The sequence below is a fragment of the Pteropus medius genome, unplaced genomic scaffold (genome assembly GCF_902729225.1).
Source record: "Pteropus medius unplaced genomic scaffold, Ma_sr-lr_union100, whole genome shotgun sequence".
Taxonomy (NCBI): domain Eukaryota; kingdom Metazoa; phylum Chordata; class Mammalia; order Chiroptera; family Pteropodidae; genus Pteropus; species Pteropus medius.
Genome location: NW_024349796.1, coordinates 2,986,372 through 2,998,807, shown reverse-complemented (window position 1 = coordinate 2,998,807; position 12,436 = coordinate 2,986,372). Strand labels below are relative to the sequence as shown.

The following is a 12,436-nucleotide window of genomic DNA, read 5'->3' as shown; positions in this document are numbered from 1 at the left end:
GGAAGAGACACTTTTAAATCTTATATTCTTGCATATGCTACTGAATTATTACTTTGTGCATGTATTAATAATAACTAAGCTATATCCTGTGTGGTCACAGTTTATAAAAATAAAGCATAGTTTTATATATTGATATATGTATAAAAATTGATTAGAAGGAAATATATTAAAATTATCTCTGGGTAATGAATTTTTTTCTTCATTGTATTTTTCTGTATTTGGTAAAAATTCTAAAGTGAATATATTTTATAGTCAGAAAAAATATTATTAAGGGAAAATATCGAAGACTTTCTGGATTTAATTTGTCACTTATTTGGCATTAGTATGACTTATTTATATAAGTACTTTTACTTTTTTAAATTAAAGGAATTGTACACAGTATTCTCTAAATGTTTGTAAATGTATTAGTAAGGCAGACATTCTGCTAAAAATAACAGAAAACCCAGCCAACAGTAACAAAACAAAGACAGGTTTATGTTTTTCACATAAGAACGGTAAAGGTGGGCAGTTGTTGGCCATTTAGTAGATAAGGATAAAATCATCAAAGATTCCAGGTCTCGTTTGTCGTGTCTTCACCTTTAGCTTGATGGCTTTTCATTCTTAAACTTGTTGCTTCAAGGTTTGAAAATGGCTGTACTAACAAACATTACATTCCTGTTTGAGCCAAACAAATGGGAGATGGCTGGTGTCAGACACACTGTCCCTTTTATTAGGAGAGCACAAGTTTCTGGAAGTCCACTCTCAGACTTTCTTTTATCTGTTGTTTCCAGAACTGGGTTATGTATCCCCTTCACTGTGAGAAAGTGAGTATCTGGCTTTGTCTTTGTGGCGGGAGGTGGCTGAGGCAAAGGGAATTGAGAATTGATAGCGTGTTAGTCAACCAACAGCGTCTGCCACAAGAAGTTTTGATATTTGTGATTATGATGTTTGTCCTTCAGTTCTCAGTCAGATTTCCAGCAGAGACAACAGCTTTTCTAAAGTTCAGATTGAAAATCTGGCATGCAATCCTTCTCTAAAATTTACCGCCGTGAGTTTATTCTAAAATTGTAGCCATTTTCCTTGTTCACAGAAATACTAGGCTTGTGTTCCTTAGAAAAAAGTAGTTTGGTGTTCTGAAGAACTGGTGAATTGAGAAGTATGTTTGTAAAATGATCCCTAATTTGACTTTATTCTCCTTGCAGAATTCACATTTCAGTTTTTAGCCAATAATCTGAAGAGTGTATCAAAGTCAGTTACATAAAGGTTTTCATTTTTGTTTTTAAGTCAGAGTATGCAATGAAACTGGCAGTCACACAGGTTTTATAATTGATGATTCCAGGTGACCTACCCTCATGGAGTCTAGAGTCTAGTGGGGGATCAACATTCTTTAAGATGAGTCAGTTTCCTCATTGGTAAAACGGTATGATAGTTCTTACCTACCTCCTGAGGGCGGTTACCGAGATTAAATGAGTTAAATCATGTGAAAGGCTGAGAATTATGTCAGGCACATACTAAGTGCTTCATAAATGTTAGCTGTCATGACTGTTACTACAAAATAGAGACTTGAGCAAAGTTCTTCTAGCATATAGACTAGGCAGGGTTGACATCCTGGCAAAGTTAGGGAGTGATAGCATTTTTACCTGCCTTCAATTCGTCTTTATTGCTTCCTTATTTATCTTTGCTACTTTAATGCCTAATGCGTAGTAAGTCCTCAAAAACTGTTGAATGAATCAGAGAATGAGATATACTTACACAACTGGAATTTCCTTAAAATATCTTAAAGTACATGTCAGTGAAATTGGAAGATTGTGGTATTTATTGCTTAGTCTTCCATGCCCGACTTAATCTAGGATAGAATTTCTATATATGTTTTTCAAGTAAGTAAATAATAGAAGATAATTTAAGAAATTGAAAAGCTATTACTTTCAACCAGGCTTTTGAAGCAAGCTGAGTTTTCAAACGGTCTCATATTTTCTAGCAAGGACTTTGGATACCACGTGTCTTATACCCCAGAGAATAGATATGTCCATATATTTTGGCAGTATTGTGTTGTTTTAGATCAGTATAGCTATATCAGTTATCCACTGCTGCCTAACAGATCACGCATCACTTAGCGGTTTAAGACAGCAATTATTTATTATTTTTCATGATTCTATGGTTTGACTCTGTGGTTCTTCTGCTGATCTCACTGGGGTCACTCGTGTTGCATTTGGAGGTAGCCGGGCGGAACTGGGAGAGCCCAGAGGCCTCGCTCCCGTGTTGGGGTCCTCGGAGCTGAGTGTTGGCTGCGAGGGCCAGTTCTCCTCCCTGCTGCTTCCAGCAGGACAGTGCGGACTACGTTAGAGCGTGTGGCTGGCTTCCGAGAACGTAAGCTACCAGCCCTCGTAAAGGCGAGTTCCAGAACTGGCACTGCGTTCGTTCTCTGTTTTAGTGGTCAATGAAGTCACAAGGCCAGTCTGGATTCAGGGGAGGAGATAGAGTCCGTCTCTTGAGGAAAAGTATGGCAAAGAATTTGTTGCCCTCTTTAATCCACAATAGTAGCGTAGTTATTTTTGATTGGATATTTACATCCTACCCTTCGTATTTATCATATCTTTGTGTTTTAGCTCTTTTCCTTTTTTCTTTTATTTTCAGTGAATATTTGTAGTTTGTCTTGTGTTTCACTGATTCAAGTTTCTGTTCTTTCAATAAGACTGACTTTCTACAGGGTGGATTTTAGTTCTGCTTTCGTGTTTTTATTTTGCCTGTGTATGCTTTTCTAGTTTTCTTTTAATGTAGCCTACATTTTAACCATCTCCCTTTTCTTCGTATCGTTTAATTTTGTAGACTCTATTAAAATTTTTCATTCACAATGTAAATTGTAGGTGTAGCAGGACTAGCGGTGACGTCAGACACAGTGGGCCTCGTCTGCTGCATTGTGTTCCTGGGGTGAGCTCCCTAAATCTTCGGTTCAGGGATCCAGAGGAAGATGGCCAGATGGCCCCTTATGACTGAGACAGTCTGCTGCTTTTGGTAATCAGTACTGAGTTTCTGCATGTCCAAAAAATGGTTCATCAAGTTCCCTATTAAAATTGCAGTGAAATTATGAGTTGATCATATTTTATGATTTAAAATATAAGATAAGCCGTGGATATGCTTGTTAAGAAAGCAGTTCAGCCTAGTGTATAACTTAGAAAAGTCTCATCCTGAGCCTTGAAAAGATGGAGCAGCCTTTAAGTTCGTTTTCTCACCAAGAATATGTAGTGATAAGCCCAAAGCCATCGTAAACTTATCAGCCACGTGAGAAAGCCAACTTGGAAGTAAACCAACTTGAGCAAAGCCTTCTGATGAGTACAGCCATGGCCAATACATTGCCTACAATTTGATGAAAGAGCTTGGTCCAGAACTACCTGGCTAAGCCACTCCTGCCTCAGTAAAACTGTACAGCAAACGATATTTAAAGTGCCAAGTTTTGGGATACTTTGTTACATAGCAATTGATAATACAGATTTTGCTTCTGTTTGGCTGTAACAAAAGCCTAAAATGGAGAACTGTCTTTAAAAGTCAGCAGTGGATACAAGCTGAAAAGATTTTGAAGCATCAGTGAAAGCCTGAAGAGCCTCAAATAGGCTGTTAGTAAAAGTTGGATGGCTTTGAGAGGCTGTGGGTGAGAGCTTAAAGAATATTAAGAAAACTGTTAATGCAGAGTTGAGGAAGGAGATTCCTGTTCTATAGTGGCAGAAAGTTTAGCAACCTTGTTACCTGCAATAACATGGGAAGTATAATAATGTACATAATGAACTAGGTGATCTAGCTAAGGAGGTTTCTAGGCAGAAAGTTGAAGATACTCATGGTTCCTTCTTGGAGCTTGGATATATATTGTAAAAGGAGAGAGATCAACTAAAAGAAGTTCTGCTAAACAGAAGGGAGCAAGGAACTGTCAAGTTTGAAAATTTCTAGCCTTTTCATATAACCAGTGTTGCTAAAATTAAGAAATAGATTTCAGTAAAGACCAAATCCAGGACATTCAGAAGAAAGCATGGTCTACAGATGAAGCTGAGGATGTGATTTAAAAATCCTTGAAGACCTCAGGATTCCCTCAAAGAACTTTTTAGGCAAACAGTAAGAGTTCTAAGAACATTTAGAGAATCGTCCCTTACCAATCTCAGCAGAGCCCCTAGAAACAGAGGAGCTTATCTCGGAGAGGTTTTTGGGTGTGGCCTTTATCTCATAATGGATTAAACCATAATAAGATTCACAGGAAATCCACAAAAAATTTTTTTTCTCTTTTCTCTCTTTTTTTTTCCTTTTAAAGAGAATTGAATTGGCAGAAACACTGTCCGCTTGGACTGAAAGGGACAGAGATAGTACAAATGAAAAGCAGTCTTTGGATCCCTGAACCTCTGCAGGCAGGAAGCATGCTGAGAATACATGTAGCTTCAAATGTGAGCTACCCTTTATGGAAGAGAAGGGATGACTCAGAAAGCAGAACCAAGAGCCTAGAGGGTAGAACCAGGCTTTGAATTCTAATCAGGAATCGCCTGTATCCCACTGGATTTCAGAATTGCTATGAGCCAGTGACTCCCATCCCCCTCCTGCTTTATCCCTTTTTGAGCAGCAGAGCTGTAGCAGTTGCCCCACGCCTTTCACACTGCTGGGCTTGAGTCTCTGACCCACAGAAACTGTGAGATGATAAAAGTTTATTGTTATTTTAAAGCACCGAGTTTTGTGGTAATATGTGGTTATGCAGTGGTAGATAACTAATGCTGTGACAAGTAAGTTTAAGTTGGAAGGCTGAGGAGAAAACTCTGGCAGAATGGCAGGCAGTGGGGGTGGGAGAACATTAACAGGAAAAATAAGACCTCTGATTTCAAAGGTCGTGAACTTTTGGAATCATGGGATAACCCTGTGTCACTGGAAAAAAAATGTAAACGCAAGAGTATTCATAAATATATATTCAGTTAAACATTGGAGAAAGGAGTTATTTGACCAGTAATTATTGCTGAGAACTACAGTTTTATGTATAAAATGAGGAAGAACTTTTTCTACTTATTTTACATTTAGTTTGATCATTTAGTCTCGTTTAATCATTTAGTCTTGTTTCTTAGTAAGTGAAATTATGTTTACATAGTACATATTCTCAGAAGTTAACTTATTTATTTTTTAAGTATTTAAAATAAATGTTAGACACAATAGGGCTCTATACTTATTTCTTCTCTATTAGCTTTATAAAGTGAAAGGAAAGAAGAGGAAATTCTCTCTTTTTTTAAGAGAATTGAATTGGCAGAAACACTGTCAGCCTTTTGCTCCTTTTCATTTTGAAAATGTTAACTATACAGAAAAGCTAAAAATAGTGTTTAATGAGCACATAAACATCCTTAAAATGTTTTGCCTTGTTTGCTTTATGTATACTTTTTCCCCAGTTTTATTCAGGTACACTTGACAAAAATTGCGCAGATCTGAGGTGTACAACATACTTTGATATACATCATGGAGTGATTACCACAATCAGGCTGATTTGTTATATCTCTAGACCATTTTATTTGAAATAATAACAATCTGATATTACATTGCTTTTTTTATAACATCCATTCTGATTTTTTTTAAAATGTTTTCATCAAGTTGTCTTCTTTGTAGAATGTCCCACATTCTGGATTTGTCTAATTTTTCCTCATTATTAGATTTAGGTTGAACCTTTTTTGGTGAGAATACTGCATAGTCGATGTGTACTTGATCAAGAAGTTGACGTCTGGATCTCTTCACTATAAAGATATGATAATTTTCCCTCTTATAAATATGTGAGGTCATAGTTCCGAAACATTCATTGATGGTACTTGCCTGAATCAATTTTTATATTGTGAGTTATAGAAAAATTGCTTTTTAATAGCCATATGTAATAGATCCATATTTGCAAGGAAAGATGCCCTACCACCACTGAAAGAAGCCGCTATTGTTTTTTTGTTTTTTTTTTTTACAAAAATAAATGTATTATTTGGACTGTGGATTTGAAGGTATTGTATGAGTTCCATGTATGTTTATTTTCCTTAATGAGTAATTTTGAAAAACTTCGATTTAATTTAAAACAATAAGTTTAAAAAATTAAAACCATTGAAGATAGTTTTTAGAATTCCTAATAGTGAGGATCATCGAACAGTCATGCCATATTTATTGAATACCTGCGAAAATAAAGTTCATGGAATCATACCAGGTAGTATAATGTACTTAACATTAAAAATTGTAGCCCTCAAGTACTTATCCAGTTGAGGAGATAAGACACATATGCAAAATAGAAGAATATTTACAGAAGGAAACCCTAAGTGCCAAATGACAGGTTAGTAAGTAAGTGCCTTCAGTGTTCAGAAAGCTGTCGCTGTGGACTTTAAGTGCCAAGTAGTGTAGGTATATGAAGTATCTTAAGATGTCACTAATTCTGAACTTGGGTCTTTCAAGCTTACTTTCCAATAAATATCAAATGTCAACCATACTATAGCAACCAAAGAAACAAAAAGATTAAAATGTATTCCTCACCCCTGAAACATAGTTATTGAGTGAGATGAAAAATGCAGGAATGCATACATAAAATAATGAAAATGCTATAATAAAGTTATCTACTTAATGCCATGGTTATATAGAAGAGAGACGTAGGGATTTATGTTGCTCGGGAGACAGGGTGTGATAGGAATGGCCTCACAGAGGAAGTGGCATTTGAGTCCGTTAGGAAGGTTTTAGATTGAGAATGGAAGAATATTCTAGCCAATAGAAGATTGGCCAAAGTGCCCAGGGATGTGATGTGTGTGCCATGGTTTTAGATTCTAAGAGTGGTCCTGATTTGGGGAGGGGATGATAGAAATAGTTATTCACTCGTGTGTGTGTGTGTGTGTGTGTGTGCGCGCGCGCGCGCGCGCACGTGCACACGCATGTGATTTTTTTACAGAAGAATAACAGTTGAAATTTTAATGTCAGGGACAATTTTTAAGAAAAAGGATGTGGAAAGATGAGCAGTGGACTGAAGAATGAACCCAAGAAACACTGTAGTAACAATCGAGGAGTAAGAAGACAAGGAGACTTCAGGAAAGTACAAAAGGAATTCGTAAGAAGGAAGAGCGCTCAGAGAGTAATGTTAGGACCAGTGGGCAGGAGATTGTATAAGAGGGTCGTTAATGAAATACAGTAGAGTGAGCGAAGGAAATGAAAACTCAAAAGCCCACTGGATTTGACAGAGGAATGTCGTGGATTCTGTTTCAGTGATTCCGGGGTGGCAGGGTGGAAGCCAGATTTCTGGGGAATAAGAGAGTGATGCTTCAATATCAGGTTTAAACCATTTGAAAAATTTAGTAGTGAAAAGTAGAGTAGGAATAGAATGAGGACAACTTGGTCAAGCGCAGCTTTTTGTTAAAGTTAGAGAAAACCTTACACGTACAGGGTCTGATTGCAGAGAGGAACACGCTGCTGGGACAGGAGGTGCTGCAGTTGGCAGAGAAAGGGTCAAAGGCTGGGAGGAGATGAGAACCTAGGAGAAAGGGTTAGTCTTGGAAAGGAGGAGAGGCCAGCTTCCAGTGAGTCCAGAGGGAAGGGATCGAGCATGAAAGAAGAGCAGAGAAAGGAAGGATCACTAAGGAAGAGAAGAGGAGAGAAGGGACTTACACACGAGGGCTGTCATGTTCTCTGTGAATTTGGGGAGAGCAAAGCCATCTTGGTTTTAGACTTCCTCTTCTATTCCCGTATCTCAGGAGCACAAATGGATGCGGTCCCTTCCCAGGCAGCATAATCTGTAGTTGGAGGGCGGCATGGCGGAAGGCTAAAGGCCAGGGAGTGGACACGTGATCTTCTCTACCATTAGAAAAGGTGTATTATAAAGGACATACTGAACACCAAATACTCCAATGTTATTTTAAAATGCAGTTATTGTTAATAACGTAAAGGTTTATAATCACCTTATTTAGGAGTACTAACTATATTACTGGGTTTAATATAAAAATTTATTATATAAGTTTAAACAATATTTTATGTAGATACATTTATTATCGATCTAATTTTGAAATGTTTAAAATTTTGTAGCATAGTATTTTTTTTTTTTTACCGAGGACTTTTCTCTATGAGAATAATTAGTACCCTTAAAATGTTAAGCAATAAGAACCCAACACAAAGCTAAGCAGTGAAGGATAAATTACAGTAAAAGAAGGTATGGATTTATTACATTATGTAAATGAAGAACCCCAGATGGACCGATTTCAGGTGTGCCTGAATCCGGGAACCCTGGCGATTATGTCACGCGTTCTGTCTTCTGCTCCATTCTGCTGTATCTGCGATGGTCTTATTTTCAAGCTTCTGCTCGGAAGTAGCACGTGGTTCCTGGCAGCCGGAGGGTAACATCGTCATGGCTCACTATCCAAAAGGAAGATAGACCCCTTCCCACCAGCCACGTAGTAAATACCAGAGTCGAGTCTGTTCCTCTCATTTTTCCATCCCTACTTATCTCTGCAGCTGGGGCATGGCGTACTCTGGGAGTCTAGAGCCTGGGTTATATGATCATTTCTTAACAGAAGTCACCATGATTGTGCGTTGAAAGGGATTGGCTCAAATTTTGGCACATTTCCTTCCAGTCTTACGTATGTACGTGTGCGTGTACATGTCTGTATCTCTTTGTTCTATAGTAAACCAAGTCTAATGAAAGCCTTATGTTGAAATCAAATTCCTTATGAAAGAATTAGACTTTGATTGCTTATATAGTGAGCCTTAACAGCTTTTTTAGTTTATGATTTCATAAAGATACTGCAAAAACCTTTCTTTTATAAATAAAGTGTTTTCCATGCTACATATCACAATGTGTTTGCCCTTCACAAAAATGGAGCAGCTGTACATGGGTCTATTTAGGTAGTAGCGAAAACAAAACAACCATCTCTCTCTCTCTCTCTCTCTCTGTCTCTCTGTCTCTCTCTCTGTCTCTCTCTCTGTCTCTCTCTCGCTTGCTCTCGCTCACACACACATACACACACAGCAACCTGTGTTTCTAGTGGGATTATGAAAGCAGGATGATGGAAGAGAAAGTGAAACTGGCATTGGAGTCAGATAGATCTGGACTTTTAAGATTGTTCAGAGAATTCAAGAAAATATTATAGAGTCCTTCATAGATACAGTGCTAGGCGTGTAGTAGATGCTTGATAAGTGATAGCTATTATAATTCTTCTTGGTAAGCATTGATCTTTGTGGTTTTGGAGAGAACTATATGTGAATCTAGTAGAAGTCCTGGGCTTAATCTTAACTCTTTTAGTAACCAACTGTGTGTGACCAGTACCTAAAACTGGAATCATTGGGCTGGTACCTAAAACTGGCATCACTGGGCCGGTAAAATAGATAGGTGGATTATAGATCTTGTTTAGCTCAAAATTTCTAATATTTTTAATAGAATTATTTGGGTTATAGAAAAATAAAAAAGGAACCTTGGTATACTGTAAAGAAAATTAGTGATCTTAGTGTTGGTGTTAGATTTGGGTTTGAATTCCAAATCTTCTACTCACCAGCTGTGCGAACTTGGACAAATTGCTAAACCTTGTCTTTTCATGTAAAGAATGGCAGTAATAATAATACTTGCTATAAAATATAAGGATTTATGCTCATAAAACTTTACTTTGATTAATATTCATAATGTCCTTTTCTCCAGAATTTGATACTTGGAATTATTTTTATTACATGAATATTTATTTCTTGCATCATTTCTTTTCCGATGAATTCTAGCTAGGAGGATTACTGTAAATTACAGGTGTGTAGGTACAAATGTAACTTTTGTCACAGCTGAATGATGGCTGTGACATGCTTCCCTTTGAGACTGTATAGTGTAGAGAGTTCATGTGGACCTTTTCATAGTAATAAGCTCAGTAGTGGATTGTGTTGGAATATACCTGATAAAAGGTGAATTATGTCAGCAAAAAGGTGTACAAACTTATAAAAAAAAAAAATCCCTACCAGGCTTTTGGAAATAAACCGTGGACTTAGGATCTGCTGAGATTCCCACAGTCAAGCCAGATATCACGTAAGATTATCGTGAAGATCAAAGGAAATAATGTGTGTGAGCGTTTTAGCATGGTATTTTCCATATACATCAGCTAGCAATAGTTATTTTTCTCCTCTAGAAGTATTTTTTTCTCATGAACACCAAGGTATATTTAGTCAAGAGGAAATCCAATGGAAAATCCAGTGCAGTTATTAGCCACGGATTCTACTGGGCCCTTATGTCAACCTCTCCCCCAAAACAAACAAACAAACAAACAAACAAAACACTCTCACAAAAACTGAACAAGCTCAACCACATTCCCAAACTAGAATTTCATTTTCTTTCTGATCTTGCTTTAGTTGTTGAAACTGTTTTTCATGAGATTTTTTTCAGTATTCATTCATTCATTCATTCATTCATTCAACAAATACTTTAGTTCTCCTGATGGGCTCAGTGCTATACTAAGAAAAAGAGCAATGAACATAGATAGGTACATACTTTGTATTCAAAATAAGCCAGGGGCTCGCTTTAATTTCCTTTCATAGTAACATTGTAGTTACAAAATAATATTATTTGAAGCTATAAGGTTAATTATAGCACTTCAGTATGCCAGTGACTTTGGGGTAGGGTAGATGGTAAAGAAACTTGTTTAAATTTAAGTTGGGTCCCTGGCCATGCCACCCTGAACAAGCCCGATCCTGTTTCATCTCAGAAGCTAAGCAGGGTCGGGCCTGGTTAGTACTTGGATGGGAGACCACCTAGGAAGACCAGGTGCTATAGGCGTAAAAAAAAAAAAATTAAAAAAAAAAAAAAATAAATAAGGGATTGTAAGCTGACAAGGTCTTTGCAGTCTGTGAGGTCAACCAAGAGTTGCCTTGCCTAAAAACCATTAAAAATAAATAAATAAATAAATAAATAAATAAATAAATTTAAGTTGGTGTTTCTGAAACTTTTTTGACCAAGTCAACCCTTGTCCTCCCCCACTGAACCCACTTTTAGAAAAATAGTACATGAGCAGGTTTCTCTGACTGGAAGTGAACAATATTAAGTTAACTATATGATACTTGTAGGGCAGAAATGGTTGCATATCAACAGTATTTTATAGTTCATCCTACGCTGATTGGATGACTGTTCCCGTTACGCCTGTTGTGCCAGTGTGATTAATAGTCTCTTCTTTAAGTCTCAGAAGTGCCCTGATTTGGATGGTAAATTATATGGTCCCCTAAGAGCTGACACCTTCGGATCACTTATTATGTTCCAGGCAGCATTCTAAGCCCGTGATATATATTAACTCAGTCCTCACAACAATCTTGTAAGGTCGTTACTGTTTTATCTTTTTATTTTACTCATGAGTCAGCTGATGTACAGAGAGGGTAAGTGTTAAGACAGCACAACTAGTAAGTAACGGGTCCGGATCCACATGCGGGCACCTCCGGCCCTAGGGGTTTGCGCCTTGCTCTCTGCGGCTGTGGCGTGGGGAGGCTGCTCGCGGGGAGAAGGGCGAGGGGAGAGCTTGGAGAAGACTGACATCTAAAGCAAGGAAAGGGGATGGAAACTTGGAAACAAGGCAGCGGGCAAGAGCCGAAAAGACCGAAGTTTAAGTTGTGCAAAGTAGAGTTCGGTGATTTTGATTTTTTTCTTTAATTGGAGGACAGAGATAGTAAACAAATAATTCAATAAACGGGATCATTCCACGTAACAGTAAGTGCTGCAGAGAAAGGAGACTACGGTATGTACTAGAGTTTCCCTGGCTGGGGGAGGGCTGCCTCTGCATGGGCTGATATTGGCAGGGGTCTTTAAAAGGGTCACTTGTTTTTTAAACCTTTCTTTTAAAAATTATTTTAAAAAATTGTGGTAAAATGTACATCAGACAACATTTACCATTTTAACCATTTTCATACGTACAGAGCAGTAGCATTAAGAACTCTTATTCACACTGCTGTGCAATCGTCACCACCACCCACCTGCAGAAATTTTCATTTTGCAGAACTGAAACTCCGTCTCCATTAAACAGTAACTCCCATTCCCTTCTGAAGGAAAGTACAATAGAAGACAGATTGCTATACTTTTTTGAAATAAAAGAACAGATGGACGGGCCGTAACAGTTAGCAGAGAGGAAAGGTCACAGTACCTCCAAGAAGTCCAGCACTGTGTCCGGAAGCTCCCAAGAAGCTCAGCTGGGAGGCTCTGGGCCCAAAGGAATACAAGGGTCAGAAGTGGAGCTGAAAACGAGGGTTGGTGGGGAAATCTGTGTGTTTACAGGTGGGATGCTCAGGGCCTCTTCCTCTGTGCCCCTGTACGTGGGTGCGTCCCTCCACCACCAGCCTCTGGCCTTGGGAGACTAAGGTGCATTCTTCATAAAATTAAGGAAGTGCCAGCATTCTGAAACCAGGGGCAGTGGGTGGCCGATTGATTTCAAACAAGATTAATGGAAATCTACATCTGAACTGTGGACTCAGGTTGTTTACTCTCCTTCCTGGACTCTTC

The 12,436-nt window shown here is 38.0% G+C and overlaps 1 protein-coding gene and 1 pseudogene across 3 annotated transcripts in view; both read left to right on the top strand.

Moving 5' to 3' along the window:
* The window catches only part of AKT3 (AKT serine/threonine kinase 3), a 264,003-nt gene that overhangs the window by 25,248 nt on the left and 226,319 nt on the right, over nt 1–12,436 (top strand). The gene's annotated exons all lie outside the window — the stretch shown is intronic.
* Nucleotides 10,614–10,732, top strand: LOC120619384 (uncharacterized; annotated as a pseudogene).